General features: G+C 35.5%; 1 protein-coding gene across 1 annotated transcript in view; it reads right to left on the bottom strand.

Moving 5' to 3' along the window:
* Window positions 1-12,500, bottom strand: part of LOC144959335 (uncharacterized) — an 86,093-nt gene that overhangs the window by 6,757 nt on the left and 66,836 nt on the right. The window lies entirely within an intron of this gene.

Genomic DNA, 12,500 nt, shown 5'->3' with positions numbered 1-12,500 from the left:
TAATAATAATAATAATAATAATAATAATAATAATATATAATAATATATTATTATTATTATTATTATTATTATTATTATTATTATTATTATTATTATTATTATTATTATTATTATTATTATTATTATTATTATTATTATTATTATTATTATTATTCATTATTATTATTATTATTATTATTATTATTATTATTATTATTATTATTATTATTATTATTATTATTATTATTATTATTATTTTCATTATTATTATTATTAACTACCAGAATATGATACCAGGTGGCATTTTTCTTTTTACAGAGTAAAAATGTCACAAAATAACACATATTTACAAACATTTCAATCCAATTATTTTCATGAATGATTTTTTTAAAATAAAAGGTAATTTAACCCTTTCCAGGCGAGCTTCGAATTTATCTAGATAACCTTTCACTGGATCTTGCCTCTTCAATAATAATGTTTTTTAAAGTTCGAGTCGCATCGCTGATTAGCTTCTCTGTGCACCGCTCATGTCTGTGGTTGTAGTTCAATTAACTGTACATAATTGTAATGGGAGACTTTATGATTTGTAAGACACATAGCTTCGCCGAGAAAGGGTTAAACTCGTGGGTGTTCCATCATAGCTTCATTTCAAAAGAATGTTATTTGTAAACACACGATTCTAACTACGCGTTTAAATTGTAGGGCTTCTAAGTTTGGTTTTGAGTCATATGCGTTGGAATTTTATTAATTTTGAAGGCATGTTCGTTGACCGTTTTTTCATAATTTAATTCAATTTATGAAATTAGGAGAAAGACTCACAAAATCCTTCATTATGAGTACCTTTGAACATTTATAGTCTGATTGATATAATTTAGTGAGATCTATTAAACTCTAAAATGGCTGTCTAAAAACATGAACAAAATCTGAGCGACGTCCATTTCCTTCCCTCTATATAATTTCAGTAGAAGGAAAGGTACAAAGAAAGAAAAAGGACTGCTAGACAACGACTTAACACCTATTTTATATTTTGGTAATGCAAATGACCCACAAAGTGTCACATATTCTTAAAGTCGAGACAATGATAACGAATCACTTTATCCATCGTTTATAAAGACAATCAGAACATTCGGAGGGCAGAAAAAGTCTTGACGTCACACCTCCTACTTTTCCGGTTCCAATTATGTAACCATCCCTTTAGGGGACTAGTAATGAATAGGTTTCATATTGAATCACAATATGGCATAACTATTTTAGGGTGTATAGATAGAATGAAGTTGACGTCACTCAGGTCTTTGATATTGTTTTTTGCCATCCACGTTTATGACTAATTCTCACTTAACTGTATTAACCAGACTATAAACCATCATGGTTGCACAGGGTTTTGTGTGTTAGTCCATTATACTTCTGGATGGCAATGTTGTGAGCTTCTTAGCTCAGCGCATACTATCTATAGGCAGAGTATTGGGATTACGGGACTAAAAGAGTGAGGATGGATGGTCTTTCTGAATGACCAGACTAGAAAATGAAATGCCACCACTCTGAAACCAGAAAATCAATTACACAAAGTATGTATCCAGTCCTGCGGAAGAGTGGTTTTTACATTTCCAATGATATTGGAACCAGTTTTAGTCATGACAGCTTTGTTCCCTATTGTGTACGACAAACTCAAATCCTGTCTTTTTCTATTACTGGATGAAACATAACACCAGGTAGTTTTCTCCCAAAATGATTATTTTCTAGCCCCTGCTGTACACTATATTCGGACAACCGACGTATTTTGTTGAAACGGTATGTCATATTTTTTTTATTACCCAAAGACGTCGGAAATTGTGTTAAAATATGCGGTAAAAATCGTTTTAAAAAATAAATCTGAATCCATTATCCCTAAACAGTTCTCATTATTCTTGTTAGAAAATCTGACAGGAATAAAATGGCAAGAACGTCAAGATTTTTCTTGAAAGCCACAGGGGCCAATTAAGTTCGTTTAGGTAATTTCCTTCAAAAATTTTAGGCGTCATTGACTGAAAAGAAAAGGAAATAGCCTTCTTTTGCTGAAAGCTTTAAGATAATGATCAAAAACAAAAACCTGAAACTTAATTATTCTCTGTGAAGTGAATAGGCAGATCAATTGGGTGGGAAAATGCACTCATAATAATTGGGTGCTTATTGGAATAATAGTCTAAGCTTGATCATGTGACTTGATTCTATTCTGACGTACTTTGAAAATAAAACACACAATTATATAACAAAATGCCCAGAAAACGTGTTCTTCACGTATCGATCCATTAAAATAACTCTTATCTTGTCAAAAACTTTCAAACCCGGGACTTCAGAAAATAAAACACACAATTATAACAAAATGGCCAGAAAACTTGTCCTTCGCGTATGGAAATAACTCTCATCTTGTCAAAGACTCTCAAACCAGGGACTTCAGAAAAAATCCCAGGGTTGAGAGGTTTTGGACAAGATGAGGATCATTTTAATGGATCAACATTTGAAGGGCGAGTTTTCTGGCATTGCAATGTGCTTTTAAAAAAAAGTGTAAAGCAGTGTTCAAGCAGCAGTTTTTCTTAATACTTTGTTAGGGAGTTTTGTGCTATTGTGTTTCAATAGCAATGCAATTAGCAATGAATTACTTTACCCATGATGCCAGCGATTTCAATAACTATACTGATGTCAAAATGCCTCTTGAACTGTCCGCTGACCCGTTATAGTTACACTTATAAAATGTGAGCATTAATGTAGAGTAATTTATATCCAATTAAATAATGTTCTCAGTAAGGGTTACGAGAAGGGGTCAGGAGTACACAGTGACATGGAACACGTAGATCAAGAGTAGATAATTGTAAGGTGTCATTACGATTACATTTTGATAAGAACAATGGTGCTATTCTCTGAAAAGACACGTTTTAGACATTTTGGCCAGAAAACTAAAGTCTCTGGTTTTGGTCGTTTTCGACAAGATGAGGGATTTTTTTTTAATCAATCGATTTTGAAGGACGAGTTTTCTAAGGAGGTCCAAGGTTTGAGAGTTTTTGATAGCTGAAGGTGAATAACTTGTTTTTTCTATTCAGAATAAGGCAGAAGAGGTACTAATTTTACAGCTGATTGTTGTGAGAAAATGGAAAATGTGAGTATAAAACCGGTTCAAGGACACCACTTGGTGTTTCCACAGTGGAATTCGAAGCCTTTACTTTCAAGTCACAAACGGAATATCCAACGACTTGACCATGAAGCTGCCAAATCATAGAGGAAAAGCTGTTTGAGAAAGTGGCTTGGTGGCTCAGTAGTGCGATGGAGGTCAGCGTGGTCAGTGCCGGATGGGTGAAAATAAACGTTCCGGCGTTGTGTCCTTGGGTAAAAGCACTTAACACACATTAACTAACTCAACTCAGCGGTGTGAATGAGTACCTGGCTACAAGCAAAGACAAATATTGTGAGAGTGTTGGTACAAAAAGGACACCTGCTAGGCGACTGGTACTCTTTGAAATGGGAATATGGTTCTATAATAATACGATGTTGGGGGGGGGGGGGGGAATGAAACATTGTGATGCGCATTGAGCATGGCTAATCCGTGGATAAACACTATATAAATGATCATATTTATTTTTTCTTATTTATAATTTCAGAAAATAATTTTGAAAAAAAAACTTCTAATGGTTCATTAAAATCGGAGCTCCCCTCTCACTCTCATGGAGCATAGTGGTGAAAACTTATGGCTAGTATAAAGAATCCTTAAAATAATTCGCGAAATGTCAATAATTTTATTTGACCTCTCTGTTGCCGATTCAGGAGAGACTGTGTAGCTGGGTCTTATTTTTGCGATCTAGCCTGCAACTGATCATTAGTCTATTCATATGGTAGCTCAATGAGACATATACATACTAGAGGATTTTTTTTCAAGAATATTTAATCTGTAAGAACTAATTCGGATATTTGATACTATCGCAAAGAAAGATTTTTTTAGAAGTTTTCTCATCCATCATACGTCATTTTCTTCTTGTAAAAAAAGGTCAGTATTCTCTATGCATTTCTCGTTATTTGGAATACTGCTTTTCAACATGAAAGTGTAAACATGTCAGTCCATTAATAATGTGAACTGACAGTTCGTTTAGTTGTTGTCGTGTGGTTTACAAAATGAAATACGTTAAATCTTTAGAACACGCGAGGTAGTATTTGATCTATGCTGTAGGCTGTTATGAATATAGACAGATAAATCAGTCGTCTCTTTTAGAGTTATTACGACTGTCTGAGTTACTAGAAAATGGCTGGTTTTCACAAAAAAAAAAAAAATAAAAAAAAAGATTACGTGTCACTACTTTATAATAGAGCTCAGTTGGTGGCGCACTCGCCTAACAATCGAAGGGAACAATATTGAACCCGGGCAGAGTCGATAATTTGTCCTTGACATTTCTTCCCTCAGGTTTGAGAGTTTTTGCCATGACGAGGGTCATTTTAATTCGATCGATGTTTGAAGGACGAGTTTTCTGGCAAAGATTTAAATAGTCTTATTTCCGAGAAAGGCACTGTTATACTATCAACCCTTTATTGCTTGGATAGATCACAAACAAAAAACATATAGATAGATACGTATTTTAAAAAAAACCCAAGCAATTTTTCAGGACATTCTTCATGCTGTCCCCGATATTATGTGACCGAACAAATTATCAGCATCAACAGTACTCGTCAATATTTTCCGGATAGGCAAATTGATAAATATTGGAGTGTGGAATATGAAAAAAAAATATCCCCAAAGTGTTCGGTTCGGTTATCACTCTTTGCTTGATTGTCATATTGGCCGTGACAAGGTAATTGCTCGGCCGTCAACCTTCTTATACCATTTTGTTAACTTATTCCCCATTGCTCTCATTTTAACTTTAAGATATGAAAAAGCGTTTATGAAACAAGCGTGCCGGACAAGCAAAGAGGAAAATACAAGAAAAAAAACCATCCCCCCAAAAATCAGCCGGTCTCCTTTTGGGATTCTTTTTGTTGCTTGTATATTTTCTCTTAGCTTTGTCTGGAACTGTTTCAGACACACTTTTTCAGATCTTTATCTTACAGCAGTGCTTGCTCCTTAATTTGTCATTTTAACTTACAATATTTATTTTTATCTTTAGGTAGAGCAAAGCGTTTTAATCATCCAACTACAAGCGTTTTCATCAGTTACCTTGATTTGACATAAAATTGTCTTTAAAAAATGTTTGGTACTTTGTCTACGTTTTCTCGGCACTTTGAAAAGTTTATCATGCTCTTTTTTGGTACAAAGCTCTAAAATTTTGAACCATTTGACATTAGATATTCAATTCAGGGTTTTCTTTTTCAAAATAGCATTTTTTTAGCTGTCTCGAATGTTATGGGAACGTCAGTTCGTCCCAGTCTTATGTAATCTGTTCAGTTAGTAGAGCACTCGCTTCATAAGCAAAAGGACTTAGATCGATCCCTGGTGCAGTCGAGGTCTTTTTCTGACCCCCCCCCCCCCCTCCCCCAGTCCACCAAGAAGTGATTGGGTAGCTGGGTCTGATAGATAAGGCGAATGAAACGTACTTTGCAATAGATTAGCGTCCTGTCCAAAGGGTAGCAAGCAATTGCTATTGTTCGTTTCACGCTATAGAAACCGGGATAAACTCCGTCTCCAAGCGCCTGTGGCTCTGAAGGACTATTTTTTATGTAATCTAACTTAAAGGAGAAGTGACTAGCAACATACTTATAGAATAATATTGTCTACCAACGTGACATCATCAGCCCAAATTATTGTTGACGCACACAGAGGAGGGCCGACACTCTTGGAAACAACTTGATAAGGTGGCCATGAATGAGTCACGTGACGAGGCATCATCCATAGTATTATGGAGATGCTTCAACTCCGGTTAAGGGCTTTTGAAGTCGGTTTCATTGACGCTCATTGTCTGTTTCTCTAATTTGCCAGTCACGCCTGGTCTATTTTCATCAAGATATTGATTTGTTAAACTTTGAGCCGATGAAGAAGAAAAGAAACAAAACAGCTGGGATTATCGTCTATGTTTTGACGTTCCCATAGGGAATGAGATTAGCGGAAGAGTAGGGTCCCTTGATTGGACGTCACCCATAGTCTGTGCACCGGCGGAAAAGTTATTAGAGAGAGAACGTCATGTTGGTTGTGCGCATGCGTATCTCGTCCTCTGAGGAAGAGAGACGCATGCGCACAACCAACATGACATTCTTATCACATGGGGCATTAGATGCCAGTCCGAATGGTAGTGTCATACCACAAGACCAAAGAGAACTCTCGGTAGGGAACATCCCTATTCACCTGGTTGTCAAAATTCTGTTTATCTTAGCTGGAAGAAAACGAGACGAAATTTTAAGCAAAACAATGTATCATTTTTCTCTTCCTTGCCTTTGTATAATGTAAATTTAAAGAAATTATGGCGCTTCGTTTGTTTCAGTTTATAATACCAAAATCTAGATGTGCCTAAATGAGTCAATAAAATGTATAGTAAAATAAAGGGAGTAAAATGACTCTTATAATAGATACAAAACAAGGTAAACGACGTTTCCGCCTTATACGTATACCTTCTTCAGGTAAACAAGAAAAGGAAATATGGTATATTACATTGGCATTATAGTCTCCTCCTCTCCTCCTCCTCCTTCTCCTCCTCCTCCTCTTCTTCTTCTTCTTCCTTCAGCTTCTTCTTCTTTCTTCAGCTTCTTCTTCTTCTTCTTCTTCTTCTTCTTCTTCTTCTTCTTCTTCTTCTTCTTCTTCTTCTTCTTCTTCTTCTTCTTCTTCTTCTTCTTCTACATCATCATCATCACCTCCTTCTACCATTTCTATTTCTGCTTCTTTTTTTATTCTTCCTCTTGAACTAAACAACATCTATCTTTTTCTCAACTTGATGATGTGGTTTTGCTTTTTCTCCCCCCCCCCCCCCCCAACCCCCCCCCCCCCGCCCTTTCTTCACAAAATCTCCTCCTCCTCACCACCATTTTCCTCCCTCACCCATTTTCATTGCACATTCATTTCATCATGCTTCAAGGTATTAGCCCTTTTCTTTTCCTATCTATTATTACCGTATCATCTTAAAACCTTCTCTACACTTTCACTTTCTAAGGTATTATTTTACATTTACCATCAATTCTGTCCTTACTTTAACAAAACGCATTTTTTCTAATGTCCAGGAAACTTTATCTTCAGAAATCGGTGAATTAGAACGAGCCCAAAACTTGCCAAAAATTGCCAAAGCTCTAAAGCCGAGACTTCATTGAAGACAATATTGACAACTTGAGAGTAGATCGTTTTCTGGCCAAAATGACAATAAAACATGTTTTGTCAACTTAGACAAATATCAAATATTAAAACCAGTTCAATGTCTTATTTATATCATAACTATATTGAGCTAATGGTCGCGTGGTCTTGTCGCTGAAGCCGCGAAAATGATTCGCGTTGTGCTATAGATCTTAAGGTATATCCCAAGGGTTTTACAGCGAAGGGGTTTCATGAACTGTAGTACGCTAGCTTCAGGATAAAATACAAAGTTGATTATGTCTTTTTAATCCAAAAAATGTCATGGAAAAAATCTGGGATAAATAAACCAGTACCATTGGAATGTCAATAATGTATAATTCTTCATTCAAGGTTAGAAGTGAAGAGAAAGCCGTCACCCTTGTCATGAAACAGCAATTAAATATTCTTATTTGTGTGAAAAATGATTGCGAATCTCTGCCAGATTCCAAATGACATATTGTGTATAATGCAAACAAAGCAACTTATTCATAAATCAGATAGAAAATGAAAGAAAAACAAAGAAGTCATTAATTTTTGCCTTTAAGAAAAAAATATGGAGTTGGTACTTGAGGTTGCCTCTGCAAACAGAATCGAAAGAATATAAAATTAAAGATACACAACTCAAAGTAGAGGCAATTAAAACATATGATTTCGAAGGATTACTTATTATTTGCTGTCAAAGACGCACCCATTGTTTGAAGTAAACTAAAAAGAAAGGAGAAAGTTCTGTTTGACTGCCATACACATAAAATATAAAATGAATACGAAAACAAAATTGTTTTTACACTTCTTTGGACGAAAGGCAACTGGAGACATAAAGACGTGGTGTCTAAAAAACCCACTCTTGTAAACCAGGTGTTCGTAAGCAGCAATAATCTATGTTGAGATAGTTTATAGCTATTTTAGCTACCCTTAAGTATAGGTTATGAAACGTCTAAGTTTATTTTATGTTGGTGAACGTCAACTATCTCATTGATGTCGATCGTATCCGCCCAGATGTTGGTCCAGGAAGGATACAGCTTCTTTTTCCCGTTACAAACGACCGCCTGCAATTTGTGAATGGAACATGCCAACATTTGAAGGACTCATAGGATTTTAAAGAGCAGATTATGAGGGAACGTCCCACTCGCCACCCACATTGTCACAAAACAAAACAAATCACAAAAAGATACATGTAGAGAAAATTACACGTTTGTGGATTTGGTGTGTATATTATGTGTGTGTGTGTGTTTGTGTGTGTGTGTGTGTGTGCGAATTTGTGTTTGTGAGTGTGGTACGTAAAGAACAAGAGACTGAGAGATTAGAAAGAAAGAAAGGAAGAGAGAGAGAGAGAGAGAGAGATAGAGAGAGAGAGAGATTATATATATATATATATATATATATATATATATATATATATATATATATATATATATATATATATATATATTAGTGGAGAATCGGCAATATTTGCGGGGAAATAAAGGCTTTTACGAACAGGCACTCATCTACTATAATATTGTAGAAATGAACATATTTCGAGGCGAACTTTTTGAGACATCAAGGGTAATAAAGTATGTAGTTGCACGTAAATGAATCTGGAAAGAGGGCTGCCTGATGGTGATTCTCAACATCTGATATGATCGATCTTTTTGCCTTAGCATTTCAGTCAACAATAGATTTATCCTTAATATGTTTTTTTTTTTTTTAAAGGTTTGCAATTAACTCGTATATCAATCTGTAAAAAATAGTTAAATAATGTTTTAATTTGCTAGTTATTCTGAGCTCGGTGGCAAACGTTTAACACGTGCGGTGTGGAAAAATTTTAACACCCAACTCTATCTTTTTCCTAAAGAATAGATATACTATACCATCCCTTTACTTTTAGAGCATAATATATGCCAAGTTGCACTGATGACAAGTAGTACGCCGAAACACCCACACCCACCCACCCACACACACACACACACACACACACATATATATATAATATATATATATATATATATATATATATATATATATATATATATAAGTCAGTAACAACAAGGGGTGGAAGGCAATGAAGATAAAATAATTGGGTTTCCCTACATTAAATTTGAACAAATGTAAAGGGAGTATTATGGGAGAGAGAGAGAGAGAGAGAGAGAGAGAGAGAGAGAGAGAGAGAGAGAGAGAGAGAGAGAGAGAGAGAGATTAAAAAAAATATACAGCTTGGTAAAAGTATGAAGACATTGTTATTTCTCCTCACGAACAGACCTACAGACTACAGACCTACTTCATAATTTGATAAAACCACACAAGCATTTTAAAATTGACTCACATCCAACCGTGTTGTTCTTATTGTTTTATTGCCTCGCTAATTCCTAAAGTAGGCGGATCGCCCGTCAGTTTTTATTTTGCTCAAAGTTTGCTTCGTTTATTATGATTACCAAGGAATGAGTTATATTCGTATCTAACAAGAAGACGATTGGTTTCCGCGAGTTAACACTAACATTATTAGAGAATGTTGTATTTGCTTTAAGAGTTGTTTTAAGTGTGTGTGTGTGTGTGTGTGTGTGTGTGTGTGTGTGTGTGTGTGTGTGCGCGCGAGGAGGGGGGGGGGGGGGGGTTGGATTTTGGAATTGAACGGTATAGCGCAACATAGATTGAAAACTGACACAATGCACGGCAAAATAGGTTGGTGAAAGAAGAAAACAGCGAAAAATTTAATAAAATAAAGAAACGAAAAGTGATATTTTCTTTAAGGGGGAGAAGGGTATGAAAAATGAAAAAGAGAATACTCTCTTGATTTTTGATAACGCTGAATCAATTGAACGGTTATTTCAGTATGCATTGGTCCCTGTCACAGTCGAGAATGTTTTTTTTATACCCCTCTTTCAACAAGTAGTGATGATGATTGGCTACAGATGCCTTTAAGATCTGGCTAATAGTGCTTTGCGGTAGACGAGCCTTGTCCAAAGGAAAGCAATCTGTCATTGTCCGTTCAACACCACAGAAACCGGTTCCCGTGGGCTAATGGCTCAGATTGAATGCAGTTGCTTCACATCTGCTATTAGTTCATCTTCATCTTCATAATCTTCATAATTTTCCAATCCGCTTGCTCACCCACGTGGTACATTGCACAAGGTTAAAACAATGAAAATATTTACCAAATAAATGGCTTTATTTACTTTAAACGCGAAAAAATGGGTCACATTTTTTGAATATCTTCGAGAAAACAAAACAATCTAAAAGATATTTTAAATTTCGATTTTAAAAAATACAGAAAAAAACACAATGCAAAATCTTCTCTCCTTCATTACACCTTCGGTGATGAATGAAATGAAGAATGCGTGTTTTCTGTCATCGTCTCACACGCGATGAAAAGCTCGTCTAAGAACTCTCTTTCAAACTTTATATCGGGAAGACAAATAAAGGAAAAGATTAGTCGGCCCGCGGGGAAGCAGCAACTCATTTAATTGATACTCCTGATGCCGCCTGATATCACACAAGTGGATTCAATTTGACACTAACAAGCATTATCGCCACCATTTCCGATCGCATTACCGTTTTTAATCTAAATCCTCACGGTTTTAGCTTACAATATAATTCAAAATCTCAACAATACTAAAAACAAGTAAGATTATTTACCCTACGTGATGAAAAAAATGAATCTGAAAAAAAAAACAACAAAAAAACAAAACAAAACAAAACAAAAGAAGACAAAGGAAAACTATAATCTCTTCTCCTCACTCCCCCCCCCCTCCCCCCTTCCCCCAATAAAAAACAGCCCAACACACAAGCCAAAAAAAAGTATAAAAAACAAAACAAATAAAAACAAACAAACAAACGAATAACGAAGAAAAAACAACGAACACCACCCCCCCCCCCCCCCCCCGAAAACAAAAAAAAAAAGCGAAAAAAAGGAAACAAACAAGACAAACAACACCCCCCCCCCCCCCCCGACAAAAACAACAGAAAACAAGCAATGAAAAAGCACATCCAACCCCCCCCCCCCCAAAAAAAAAAAAAAAAAAAAAAAGCAAAAACAAAACAAAACAAAAGAAACAAAGCAATAAGAACAAAAAAGTAACAAAGCCCCAAAACAAACCACAAACAAACTAATTAACGATAACCAGAAACGAAGTCACACCAAAATATTGTAAATGATAATAAATACAAAAGCCAAAACTAAGCAACCCCCCCCCCCCTTCCGCAATAATTTTTTTTAAAAGGAAGACGCAAGAGAAGTCTTTGGAATTTAATTATATTCTCTATCACAGACGAAATCTGTTTTATTCTCAGTGAAGCCTCGCTGACCTGTGTTTTCTTTTCTTTTCGGGATATTACTTTCTTAGCAATAATTTGGAAACAATCTCACTACCACCATCACCACCAATAATCAAAACCAATACAACTACACCTGTAGCCACCATCTCTGCCATCTTCACTATTTTCCTTCTCTTTCTCCTCAACCCCGTCCTTCTCCTCTTTAACATACACTTCTTCTTCCTCCTCATCATCATCATCCGCATCATCATCATCATCATCATCATCATCATCATCATCATCATCATCATCATCATCATCATCATCATCATATCCCACTAGAATCACTATCGTCGTCGACGTCGTCTTCATTGGCGTCGTATTATAATATTATAGTCATTTCCACGGCTACCATAATCACACAAACCCACATCTCTTTCATTTTAAGACTATTTACTCTGTTACATCTGTAATCAGCAAATATCTAAGACCAAGACACTGTCAATGATCATCTCATTCGAAATGTTCTCCATACACAGATAAAACAAATATATGTACATTTTAGCTAGAAATTTTTTCTCCATATATCTATTGATTAATCAAAATGGATACATAATCATCAAAAATTCTTAAACCCGAAACTTTAATAAACAATAACCTTGGGTTTACAATAATTTGAACAAGTGAGAATCATTTTAATCGATCGGTATTCGAACTAAAAGCAATCTGGCCAAAAAGTAGAAAAGCGTTTTTTTTTTTTTTTGCTATACAGCAATATCGGTTTCATGATTGAAGGAGCTGATATCTTTTATTCAGATTGATCAGATCGATACATCGACGTATACCGAGTAATCTAGAGATGAGAGTGCCCAGCCCACTTCCTTCCGATAATGGGGCGTTTTACCTTTTATGAAGCACTGACCAAGATAATGATATTATCGGTATTTGAGATGAGGGGTTTCGATATGAATACATCATTATGATATTTAAATGGGTGAAAATCAGAACATTTCATCAATCATGATTT

The sequence above is a fragment of the Berghia stephanieae genome, chromosome 1, assembly GCF_034508935.2.
Source record: "Berghia stephanieae isolate SIO BIC M18660-M18661 chromosome 1, UCSD_Bste_1.3, whole genome shotgun sequence".
Lineage (NCBI taxonomy): Eukaryota > Metazoa > Mollusca > Gastropoda > Nudibranchia > Aeolidiidae > Berghia > Berghia stephanieae.
Note: the sequence above shows the minus strand (reverse complement) of the source record. Positions and strands in the feature narration are given on the sequence as shown.